Source organism: Mandrillus leucophaeus, unplaced genomic scaffold (genome assembly GCF_000951045.1).
Source record: "Mandrillus leucophaeus isolate KB7577 unplaced genomic scaffold, Mleu.le_1.0 Scaffold38, whole genome shotgun sequence".
NCBI lineage: Eukaryota > Metazoa > Chordata > Mammalia > Primates > Cercopithecidae > Mandrillus > Mandrillus leucophaeus.
The window spans coordinates 2851948-2864818 of NW_012104031.1; the positions used below are offsets into that span (position 1 = coordinate 2851948).

The following is a 12871-nucleotide window of genomic DNA, read 5'->3' on the forward strand; positions in this document are numbered from 1 at the left end:
AAAGAAAGAAAGAAAGAAAGAAAGAAAGGAAAGAAAGAAAGAAAGAAAGAGAGAGAGAGAGAGGGAGGGAGGGAGGGAGGGAGGGAAGGAAGGAAGGAAGCTGGACTTGGAGTCAGGAGTCCTGGGGCTTGTCAGAGAAGATCCTTAACCACTCTGGCCCTCAGTCCTCCCATTCACAGGCTGAGAAAATCATCAGGGTCTTCATGAGAGGGATGTTAGGAGTATGAACCATAGTCCATAGTTAGGACTATGAACCATAGTCCTGGTTAAATCCAGAAAAGTCCTTAAAGATCCCATAACATAGTGGTTTTCCAACTCTGCCTTCATTTCTGTGGAGCACCCCTGTGGGGAGGAGACTGAGGAGATGGGCCTGGGGTACCCTCAACCCACCCCTGTGTCAACCTCAGCAGCTCTCTTTTTAAAAAACCTATTATATATAATGAGGTTTACCCAAAGCATTCATTTGGTGTGGGGGGGAGGGGGACATGTTTCTTTGCTAAAAATGGCTTGAAATCCACCAATCAACTCAGCCTGTTGTGCTGGAGATCCAGGAGCAGCAGGTTCTCCAGCTTGCTGAAGACGCCAGGCGGGATTCTGGAGATGTGGTTCTGGCTCAGCCTCAACTGCTCCATCCACCAATCAACTCCAGACCCCACCGTTTACAAAACTGAGGACTAGAGGGAAGAAGTGGCTTGCCAAGGCCAGGATGCTATTTAACAGCAGACCCAAGAACCTAGGCCTTGGACAAGAACCAAGGCCTCCTCCCTTCCAGAGGAGAGCTAGTGGGATCTTGGGAAGGGAGGGAAGTGCTGCCGACACCTTTGCATCCACCCTGGCTCACAGATGCTCTGGGCCTCCTCACCCCTCTCCCCACTCCCTGCACTTGGCTCAGAGAACGCTCGTCTTTGCCATTGGGAAATATGCCAAGAATGTCTCCCCAGATGTGGAGGCTCCCAGGAAAGTAAACAGGGAAGGGATTGAAAGATGTGGAGAAAACACTTTCCTTTCTTTTGATCAGATATTGCTTCTCCCATATCCTTTGGAGTTGGTGGTATTGAGGTGGGATATCAAGAAGAACCTCCCACTAGCCTCAGTGACATTGAAATATGGAGCTGAAGGATGTTTTGGTGTTGCCCTCCTTCCCATTGGCCCCGATGACCCTCCAGATAAGGCCATGTGGTTTGAGTTGAACTGAAACTGGGGAAATAACAACAGACTCATGGCTGCAGACAGAAATAGGCAGCTCCCACGGGCATCCCCCTGGCCTAGGCTAGGAAGGGTCCCAGGAGGGGATGCCCTATACCTTCCCCTCTCCAAGGCTATCATTCCTATGACACCCCCAGCCAGGATCCCCATTCTCACATTGCTTCAACTGGCCCTCCTTGCCTCTTCCTCAGAATTGGGGTGCCCCTTCCACTGCTTCGAGGTCTGGACACACGGGGGATGCAAGCTTCTCTGAGATAGGGTGGGCTAGAGTATGTCTCCAGCTTGCGTCTGGACCCTGTGATCACTGTGCTGATTCAGACACTCTGCCTCTCCTGCCTTCCCTCTGAACCCATGTCAGCTTAGACTCTTTTCTTGCTTGACCCAGTGCCTGGCTCCTTGCTGGCTTTGATCAAAGGAAGACAACAGAAGCCACTCACAGCTGCTAAATTCTAGGACAGATGCTCAGAAGCCGAATGTGACAAGAAACTGGAAAGAGAAGAGCTTAGCCATGGATGGGTGGAGGGTGTCTCACCGCAGGTTATGCGCATGGACACACACACACACACACCCTTGACCCCCCAGTCTGCACACTCTGACACACACACCTGTCCAGGTCCCATCACATAAGCAAACTCACTCACTTATCCTCTGTGTGCGTATGTGAGCCCTTATGCAGTTCACTGAGTATCGGAAGGAAAAAAGGAAGGCAGGAGGGAAGGAGGGCAGAGACTGTCCTTCAGCCTCTGTTGCTTCTCCACCTCCCTCTAAGGTGGTCTCTTCCAAGGCAGGCATCTCCATGGGGGTCTGGAAGGCCATTTTCCCTGGACTCCTATCACAAAGGATCTTGCAGTTAAGTTTTTGGCTTAATCTGTTAAGGATGTAACATTCTCAGAGATACATTGCAAGGATTAAAAAGAGAAGGCATTAATTGCAAAACTTTAAGCTTGAGTCTTGTTGGCTGAACCCCACTTCACTTGTAATTGGTGAACTATGAATTAACATTGTGTAAGTTCTGTTATTTTCTGGAAAACAGAACAGTCATCTTGCATATAAATTAAGGGGGTGGTTAAAGCATTAGTATTCTAAAACAAACATTTCTGAAAGCCTCAATTTTTGTGACCCTGATTTAAAAAAATTATTTTCTAATCTCCCAGAAGCCTAGAAATGAGCAAGAAATCTTTCATACTATGAGAAACCCTGTCCCAAGGAGGCTCCCAGCACTGGCGGGGGTTTTCCTTTATCCCTTCATTGCCTTTGTCACTGAAAGCATATGCCAGGGACTGGGCACAAATTTGCCCAGGGCTTCCAGCAAAAGCAGTGAGGCATCGTGGCTGTGACTTGTGCTGGGGTCGGGGGGAGCGGGGGATTTCCTTGGCTCAGTGCCAGGGCAGCCCTGGTCTTCATCGTCAGGGGTGAGAGGAACAGGCAGGTCACTCATAGCTCCACCCAGCAGGCTAACCACGCATGCCTTCTCATCCACAGTAAACACAGGCCTTCCTCATCCCCGTGTGCAGCACCAGACCCTTTGGGCACTTATCTTTTCACTAGTCCTCTGACCTGTTTACATTCCAAACCTCTGGGCCTACCCAAGCCGCTCCCAGAGCCAATAGGAGGTTCCCCGGGAAATGCTCCCAGGAGCAAGTTTTGTGGGGAAGCTGAACCTGCTCTCCTCCCCTTCCCTCACTCCCAGGGCTGAATCAGAACCATTCCAAGTGCAGGGATGCTTCTCTCTTAAGGAAATAGCGTTCATTTCTAAGGCTTTTCTCATGGGGTGATGCCTCTTCCTGCTGGAGCTTTGCTGTGAGGCGGAATGAGAAGTTGTCACAGCTGACAGCACAGCCGTTCTCTCTGGCAGGGCTCCGTGATGTCCTAGGTCTCTAAAACCAGAATCCATGTGACAGACTGAGGGTACCTGGACTCCATGGGTAGTCATAGTCCCTCCTACAAAGCCTCAGAGCCTCACTCTATGCTCCTGCCTTCTAGAAAATTCTGTCCAATCATAAGATTCCTTAGGATGGGTCCATGTGTGTTTTTAAATTTTTCTTATGCTTTCGCAAGTGCACCTCTCCACCCACAGCTTTCTACTGGGCTTTACTCATTGCTCAATCAGTGAAGGTTTGTTGACCACCTACAACAGCCAACTGCATGCAGTTCTGCTCTCCACCATCGGTTCTGGAAAAGCTGCTGTTTAACGGAAGAGAAAAGCTATGCTTTGCCCAACCCAACACTCACTCTCCACGTTTGAGAACGTTTCCTAAGAGAATCTTAATTTCTTTTTTTTCTTTTTTCACTTTAAACAAAAATGAGATGGGGGTCTCACTATTTGCCCAGGCTGGTCTTGAACTCCTAAGCTCAAGTGATCCTCCCACCTCGGCCTTTCAAATTGCTGGGATTACAGGTGTGAGCCACTGTGCCCAGCCCCTAAGAGAGTTTTAAATTCTAATTTCAATTCCAATTATTGTGGATCTGGGCTTGACTCCTGGCTCTGACTCTCCAACCCAGGCTTCTCATCTATGTGAGGATCAAACGAGATCATGCATTTGAAAGCATGTTATAAAGTGCAAAATATCTGCAAGTGGCAGAGGCTTACTTACTCATTTATTTGTTTATAAAGAGCAGATTATCCAGAGAGACGCTTTGATTTTTTTTTTTTTTTTTGGTGATACAGGGTCTCCCTTTGTTGATCAGGCTAGAGAGTGCAGTAGTGCAATCACAGCTCACTGCAGCCTTAACCTCTCTGGGCTCAGGTGATCCTCCCTTCACAGTGTCCTGAGTAGCTGGGACTATAGGCATGCGCTACCACACCGGGCTAATTTTTGTCTTTTTTGTAGAGATGGGGTTTTACCATGTTGCCCAGGCTGGTCTCAAACCCCTGAGCTCAAGTGATCTGCTCACCTCAGTCTCCCAAAATGCTGGGATTACAGGCGTGAGCCACAGCGCCCCATGGACTCCTTGATTTTTAAAGTGAGATAGCCCCCTTCCCTATCTCTCTCATTAATTTACTGTTAAAACCCAGGACTGGTGGAATGTTTCTGCTCAGAGCAGGGATGGGTGGAAGTCCTGATGGATTGGTCAAGACATTAGGAGCAGCTATTTAAGGCTAATTGGCTTTGTATGGAGAGGTTGAGGTTGGGCTGGGAATGAGGTTGGGTTTGTCTCCCAGGGCTAGGCAGGGTTAGCAGCAGGGTTACTCTGCACCCTGAGCTGGCATTCTTTTTGCTTGTCAGATCTCCTGTCTAATTGGTCACCCCTAAGCCTCCATGCCTTGACCCAGAGCTACCCTGCGGTAGAGAATGGGGCTGCTTCTGACCCAGCACTGTGCCTGTGAACATTGGAACATCCCTCTCTCTTTTTTGCCTTCTTTCTGTTCTCAACCTAGATGTCGAAAGCCATCCTGCTCTCTTTATCTCTTCCTGTAGTCCAGAAGGGGGTTGAAAGCAGAGAGAATCAAGCAGTCTTTGCCAATTTATGAGCACAGTTAGCAGAGGAGTGAGCCTGAAGCCCTTTCAAGGCCCCCATTAGGGCTGATAGGGTCCTGAGATAACAAAGGAGCCTTATGGGGGCGTGATGACTTCAAGATGCCCCTTTCTAGGAAGGTGAAATGATAGAAGGATGAGCTTGCCTGGGGCAGTGGGAGGAGAGTCTGCTAGGTGCATACTAGTTAGAAGAGAAGATTCTCACCCCTCCACCATACCTAGTGATATCAACCCTGTTCTGGGCCTCAGTTTTCTTATCTGTAAAATGGGAATAACAGAATCTTCCCTATACCTATATTCCTTACCCAGTTGTCAGAAGCAAGTGTGGTTAGCAGCTTTAAAATGCACTACAGATCAAAAAGTGCTAAAAATAAAAATAACACTATTATGGAGAGACCATCTGTCTCCCCAGTGTCTACCACAAGGCAAAGTGTAAACAGAATGAAGATTTTCTGGCCTCAGGCCACTAGTCTAGAAGAGCAAGTTTTCCATTCTGAGTGGTGGGGAAGAAACCAGGGTGAGACGACTTTTCTCTGACAGCCTGCCGCTTACCATATCCTTCTCTGCCCCTGCCACCCACCATATCCTTCTCTGCCCCGCTCCCCCAGCATCTCCAACCCTTGAAGAAAGCCTAGAAGAGTGTGTCTGATGCCTTGAGTGGTTATAGATCTGAGACCCAACCCTGCAGTTCTTCAGATGCTTAGCTGGGTAGGCTTAGGCAGAGCAATTGCTTTTCTCCTCTGTAAAATGGGCATATTAACACATTCTTTTCTGTTTTGAGAGTTAAATGAGTCAATACACGCAAAGTGAGTGTTCTGTGAATGTTAAGGTTTTGTTGATATTATTTCAAAGCAATGGGGTCTCTTTTCCTCCAGCCTGGCTAGAGGGCAGCCCCCATGCACTGCTCAAAGGCAGGGATCCTTGTGGGTGGGGTACCAGCTCTTCCACACAGAGCAACTTCCTCCCCTTTGTGGCTTTGTGAGATCACACTTGGGTCTCGGAAACAACTAATTGAGGAGACTCTGGAAGCTCCCAGCCACCTAGGGAAAACTTGTTCTGTCTGTCTTTTTTTTTTTTTGTCTTTTTTTTTTTAATCTTTCAAAATGGCTTTATTATTTTGCCTTCCCACCAGCAGTAAATGAGAGTTCCTGTCATTCACTACCTTCTCACCCATGTGTTCTGCAACAGGTGAGGGGACACTGGCCAGAGAAGGTGCAAGTCTGCCTTCCTCAGCAGGCCGTGGAGTTCCACTGTGATTCGTGACTTCTCCCAGCCTTTTGCACCCAGCTTTTTGCCCCTTCCAGCCTTGAAATGCTTCACTCACATGCCTGATAAATGGGGTTGCCCCCTAGGGAGGTGGAGGGGAATGAAGAAAGTGTTCAGCCCACCCTCTGTGACAGCCCAGACAGGCGGCTGCTGGGCAGGAGGAGCAGGGCCTAGAAGGGTCAGGGGAAGAGCCCAGCATGTGCTTCTGGGGTCCTGGGGCAGGCAGATGAGCAGGTGAGGGGAAACAGAAGCTCTGTGGAGCCATCTTGGGGGAACTTTCTGACCGGAATGTTTCTCTGTGGTATATATGGCTGCTTGTGCTTGCAAGGAGGAGAGAGTAAGACAGCCCTACCCTGTTTACTCCCACTCCCCAAAAAAAGGGATGGCCTGTTTGGGACACTCTGGAGCTCCTTTTCCAGGACACAGTCCTTCTGCCCAGCTAACACTGCCAGAGTCTTGAGCTTAAAAATTACAGCAAAGCTCTCTCTCAGGCCCCTGATTCTCAAGCCCTGGTGGACCATCAGGATCTCCTGAAGTATTAAAACACGACTCCTGGGTCTTGATTCAGTAGATCTGTAGTAAGAGCCGACATCTGTATTTTTAGTAAGCCTTCCACACTCCTCCCTCTCCTGCCCTCAGGTGATTGTGAAGATCAGCTGTGTGTGGGACCCTGATCTCCCTTTACCCTGCCTGCCTTGGGACAGCCCCTCTCTATTAATGGAGAGAAATGGGCAGGGGAGCAGGAGAGGGACCACCCTTCAGTTTTCCCCTCCCCAACTGCTTAAGGAACTGCCGCCTTTTTGTTCTTTTTTCTCCTCTGCCACAGGACCTTTTGCCAACCTGAATGGTTGGAATAATTTCAGAATGGCTTTAAAGAAAAATATTTTTCTGGCTGCCTGCAGGAAAAATAAAAAATAAAAAATGAACTGTCCGCAGAGCTGGGAATTAGGACCTGCAAGGATTGAGAACTGGGTTGCTTTTCTTTCTTTCCAAAAGCCAAGTGGTTTGGACCAGTGAGACAGAAATTCAAAGCTGCTGAGAAGACCCTGTGCAGGTTGGAAAAAGCCACTTTTCTCTCCCTCCTACCCAGTCAAGCCCTAAATAATGAAGAAACCCTTCCAGCTCCCACTCTTGTTTATCTCCTCCCTATTCAGCCCGGACTTGGGATGCAAGATTTTCTTCTGGCTCTGCCATCTCGACGGAAAGACGTACTTTGCCATTGTTCTTACAGCTGGGGAGGTGTGTGAAAGGGCGAGAGACAAGATGCGGGGAACGTGTGTGCCTGTGTGTGTGTGTCTGCTGGTATCTGGTGACGATGAGGTCTAGCTCTGCATGTCAGATGCAGAGGGCAGAGGTGAATGGACAGGATGTCTTCATTTTGTATGGCCATGTGGGGTGGTGGTAGTGAAAGTGCAGCCTCCGTGTGATGTGTGTGACTTCCACAATGTGTGACAATACACAAAAGGTGCAAAGAAATGGGTTCTGGAGTCCAGTTTCTATGGAAACACCTGATCTGTAGAGACACTTTGTGCAGCGTGGCTCACTGTGCTACAACAAACATCTGTAGCAGGAAAGCTTAACTTTTGCAGCAGGCAAATATAGGGGTATAGAGTGATGAAAAGAAGAGGAAGAGGCTTAGGAAAGAAATTAGGAAGACTAAATTTGAACTCATTTGAGAGAAGAAAGAGGTGGGAGGAAGGAAGGAGTAAGAGGATAGAGACTAGATCAGTAAATGGACAGATCAGGAGGAAACTTACTGGATGAAAGATTCTTCCGAGTCTCCTGCCCATCTCCCGAGTGGGCTTACCTGCACACACCTGCCTCTCCTCTCAGCTCTGAGTTTAGTCCTCGTCTTCCACCCCCTCCCTTCGGCGGAGCTGTGGCAGCAGAGAGCCAGCTAGAAGATCTGATCTCCCAGTGGTGTGTGCGTGCTTGTGTTTGCCTCACTTTTCTTCCACCAGATCCTATTGGGGTGGGGAGGTTAGCTTAGGGGGAGGGAGGGGCAGATCTTAGGGAGGGAGGGGAGGAGAGGAGGGAGGAGGGAGGGAGGAGAGGAGAGGAGAGAGGGAGGGAGCTTGGGAAAGGAGGAATGACAATAAAGTCTTTATTTGGCAGCCAAAACTCCCAAAGACTTCATCCACACACCATTCCCACTAACAGACTCATTTTTAATAACATTTCCTTCTGCTGCTGCCGCTTCTGAAGAGGGGTTGTTTGACCCATGTTTGGAAAACAAGCCAAATTAACAGAGGGAAAAGGCATGAAAAGCAACCTCTGTGTAAGCCAGGACTGGATGGCTGGGTCCAGCACTAGCCTGTTTAATTCCTCCTGACAATTGCCTTGCCTTCTGGGGCCGTTGCTCCATGGTGTTAAATTCCTAAACCAGTGAGGGGTTTGGGATGCTTCCTCTGAGCAGTGACAGTCTTTCCCTAAGTTATCTTCTCCAGGAGGTTGCAAAGGGAGTGGAGTCTCAAGCTGGCATAGGAGGTAACTTCGGTTTGGCTGCCAGAGCTGTTCTGAGAACCAGAGAGGGAGAAGTCTGGCCTGAGTTGCACAGCAAAGTTAAGGCAGAATTAAGATTTAATGTAAGACCTAAAGTCACTGTTCCTAGCTCGTGTGGACACTGCAGTGGCTTCTTTCAGCTTCTCTATATCACACTTAGGTGAGATTTAGGGGCTGTGTGGTCATCACACAAAGTGATGGGAAATCGAAATTTCCCCCGTGCACATCAACACCCCAGAAGACCCATTCAAGTACCACCATTACCTCTAACAATCCTCTAACAATGCCCCTCAGTTAAGAAAGCACAACACACTTGCAGTTCAGTAGATGCCCATCAAAATTTCTTTCCATGGCTGGGCACGGTGACTCATGCCTGTAATTCCAGCACTTCAGGAGGCAGAGGCAGGTAGATCACCTGAGGTCAGGAGTGCGAGACCAGCCTGGCCAACATGGTGAAACCCTGTCTCTACTAAAAATACAAAAAATTAGCCAGGTGTGGTGGCAGGTGCCTGTAATCCCAGCTACTAGGGAGGCTGAGGCAGGAGAATTGCCTGAACCCGGGAGGCAGAGCTTGCAGTGAGCCAAGATCGTCCTGCTGCACTCCAGCCTGGGCAACAAGAGTGCGACTCTGTCTCAAAAAAAAAAAAAAAAAAAAAAAACCCCCATCCCAGCTGACTACTTAGAAAATGCAATGCAATTTTCTTCTCTATTATTGGTTCCACGGAGAGCTGCAGAGCCCAGTGACAGAGAACTGCCTGCCTGCCCTCCCCAATATGGGGTAGAGGACAGAACATTAAAATTAGGGTCTGCAGCCCTGGGCTCAACCACTCACAAGCTCTGTGATCTTAGGTGAATCACTTGATCATGAGGACCCTCAGTTTCCTCATTTATAAAATGTGGATAATATTGACCTCACAGGGTTGGGAAGGTTAAATATTGTAAACGTGAGAGCATTTTATAAACTGGGAAGATAGTAGGGTTTAGGAAAGGGATTGTGGTGAATGGTAATCAGCCTAAGGAAAGAAGGAAAAATAAAGCCCAGACCTTTCTCCAACCCCCATTCCACCCCAGATCTCATGGCTTCACACCCTGCTGGTGAGGTCTTGCTGGAAGACAGCACGGCTCCTCTCCAGGTTCACATTAACCGTGGCTCTGCCAGGCTGCTCCTGCGCTTCAGTTCTCATGCAGATGGGAAATGGCGTCTTCTGCAGGCTGGGAACATCAGACCTCAGATTTGCTTGTTTCCCTTTGTATGGTGGGTGGTAGATGATAGAGTGCACAAAAAGACTGGCCGGGCGCGGAGACTCATGTCTGTAATCCCAGCACTATGGGAGGCCAAGGCAGGAGGTCAGTTGAGCCCAGGAGTTCAAGACCAGCCTGGGCCACATAGGAGACCCCATTTGTACAAATAATTTAAAAATTAGCTGGGTGTGGTAGTGTGCACCTGAAGTCCCAGCTACTTAGGAGACTGAGGTGAGAGGATTACTGGAGGCCGGGAGACCAAGGCTGCAATGAGCTGATTACGCCACTGCCCTCCAGCCTGGGTCACAGAGCGAGATCCTGTCTCAAAAAATGAGGTGAGCAAAGTACAGTGAGGTGCAGGGAGGACGGGTAGAGTGCTGGTGGGGATAGACAGACTACAAGGAGTGTGGACTATATGGGCAGGGGCAGGGGTGTCACCTGTATCCATCTGTATGAAATCCACCCAAATCCCAAGAGTCTATGCCCTTGGGAGTGGATGGCCAACTTCCAAGCCCTGACCAAGCCAGTTATCTCCCTTCCCCCGTCTCCTATCTCCCACATCCCACGCTATGCAGAGAGAATTGGAAGGAAGTATAGATATGGCCAGCAGGATATTCAGGAGTGTCCACAATAGAGTTTGCTAATCAGTGGCTTGTGGACTTAATATAGCTTGAGTACCTAATTTGTTTTTGACAGCACATTAATGTTTTAAAAGTTTTGTGGAAATTTTAAAACGTACACATATTTACACAGGGTAGTATTAATATCCCCGTTACCTAATACCTAGCTTCAACAATTACCAACTCATGGCCAATCTTGTTTCTTCTGTGTTCCCCACTCCCACAAACGCTACTGGTATATTTTGAAGCACCGATTTTTTTAAAAAATGGATTTGAACACCTTAGGCAGGACAAGCACTTTCCAGTTCAACACAGTCACCATCCTCGGAGCCAGGGGGCCAGGTTCTTGTCCCATTGCATGCTGTGTGACCTTGAAGATGTCTCTCTCCCTCTCTGACCTCAGTTTACCATTTATAAAACACGAGGTTGTACCAAATGACCTCTCAGTGCTCTTCCAACAATAGTGTGAAAAGAGAGTATAAGGTTTGGGGTTAGGAAACCTGGATTAAGATATCAACTCTGCTGTTCTCTAGCTACCTGATGAGCAGGACTCAGCACCTGAGTCTTGGTTTTCTCATCTGTACTTGGAAGTTAACAACCCTGCCGCATCTCCCTCCCAGGGTACACCCAAGATAACACGGGGATCACCGAAAGCAATGGTAGGGGAGTAGTTTGTGATTCACTGGCGTCATGCACCCTGGGACCATGTGAATCCTCCAGGAAGAGCCTCCTTTACTCTCCTAGAGTCTCGGGGACACCAGTGGTGCGTCTTCAACCCAGGGGAGGTATTTATCTCTTGCTGGTGTGGCCAGAGGACAGTCGCAGGCACATGATGTGAATGCTGGGGCTTATGGTGAGAAGTCCAGATACGCACATTGCTGCTGCTACTGCCGTCTGGTCCTGGGAGAGGGCTAGGGGCAGCAGGGTTAGGAGACAGAACGCAGGGAGGGCCAGGCAGCAGAGGGAGGGGACTCTCCAAGATGGTGGGTTTCAGCTGCATTTGCAAAGTCGAGACCTGCCCACACTTTCCACCCAGACTGAAATCCATCTGGGGGGCTTACCATTTCTTTGACCCTCACAGTAATTGCTGCCTTGGTTACAAGCAGTGAGTGCTTAAAGCAAGAGAAGAAAGGACACAATTGTGTAATACTCTTTCCATAGAAGTACAGGAGGGGGGTACTCAAGCTTCCCACCTCCCCCATGGTGGTCCTGAGACTCTGCCGGGAAGGAGCAGTGTGGGCCTGAAGAGTTTGGCTCTAACTGCTCAGTGGTCATCAGGACCCACAGAGGCTGGCCCTAGATAGACCCTCACCCTGTACTAGTTGAGGCTCCCAGTCCAGGGTGGCTGGGATCTGGGCAAATGCGTAACAGGGGAGAAGCTGTGTAAGTCCTGTGGCAGCCCGTCCCACCCTCCAGCCTGGGGGGCCTGGGTTGCCTGGGGTGAGTGGGCCCCTGCTGGGCAGAGACAGCATCCTGTTCATCATGGTATAAGCCACAGCACCCACCAACGGCTTGGCACACCCTGGGTGCTCAGTAGGGGTCTGTTTCATTGAATTTAAGAGGGTTGAACAAGGAGATTCTGTCACCCTTTTTTTTTAAAAAAAGGTGATTATTTTTTGAATAGGTAACACATTCTCTTGATTGAAAATCTAAGAGGTATAAGAGCTTGCACAGGGAAAAAGTCTTTTTCCTTGCCTGTCCCCTCATCACTCAGTTTCCCCCAGAAGACAGTGCACCAGTTTCCTGTGTCTTCACAGATTTATTTAATGCACATGCTAGTAACAAATAAGCAGCTATGCACTTTTTTTTCACTTAGTGGTACAGGTAGATTTTGAAGATGATCATATTGGTACTTTTGGTGATTGTTTCTCTGCCCCCACTCCCCAATATTTATTTGAGTAGTCTCTCTTGGTGAACATTTGGGCTCCTTTAATTAATTAATTAATTAATTTTTTTTTTTTTTTTTTTTTGAGACTGAGTCTCGCTCTGTCGCCCAGGCAGGAGTGCAGTGGCACGATCTCCACTCACTGCAAGCTCCGCCTCCCAGGTTCACGCCATTCTCCTGCCTCAGCCTCCCGTGTAGCTGGGACTACAGGCGCCCGCCACCGCGCCCAGCTAATTTTTGTATTTTTAGTAGAGATAGGGTTTCACCATGTTAGCCAGGATGGTCTCGATCGCCTGACCTCCTGATCTGCCCGTCTTGGCCTCCCAAAGTGCTGAGATTACAGGTGTGAGCCACCGCGCCCGGCCTTATTTTTTGTTGAGACAGAGTCTCCCTCTTGTTGCCAAGCTGGAGTGCAATGGTGCAATCTCTGCTCACTACAATCTCCGCCTCCCAGTTTCAAGTGATTCTCCTGACTCAGCCTCTCAAGTAGCTGAGATTACAGGCACCCACCACCAAACCTGGCTAATTTTTGTATTTTTAGTAGAGATGGGGTTTCACCATGTTGGCCAGGCTGGTCTTGGTCTCGAACTCTTGACCTCAGGTGATCTTCCCGCCCTGGCCTCCCAAAGTGCTGGGATTATAGGCATGAGCCACCTCGCCTGGCCTGGGCTCCT

General features: G+C 49.0%; 1 protein-coding gene across 2 annotated transcripts in view; it reads right to left on the reverse strand.

The window, feature by feature from the left end:
- Positions 1-7939, reverse strand: part of PRELP (proline/arginine-rich end leucine-rich repeat protein) — a 15276-nt gene extending 7337 nt beyond the window's left edge. Inside the window, exon 1 of one of the 2 annotated variants that reach the window (XM_011990482.1) lies at positions 7766-7939. The gene's annotated coding sequence lies outside the window, so the exon portion shown is untranslated. Of the gene's footprint in view, positions 1-7755 lie in introns of both variants that reach the window. The other variant, XM_011990481.1, reaches the window with a different exon arrangement.
- Between the last annotated feature and the right edge of the window lie 4932 nt (positions 7940-12871).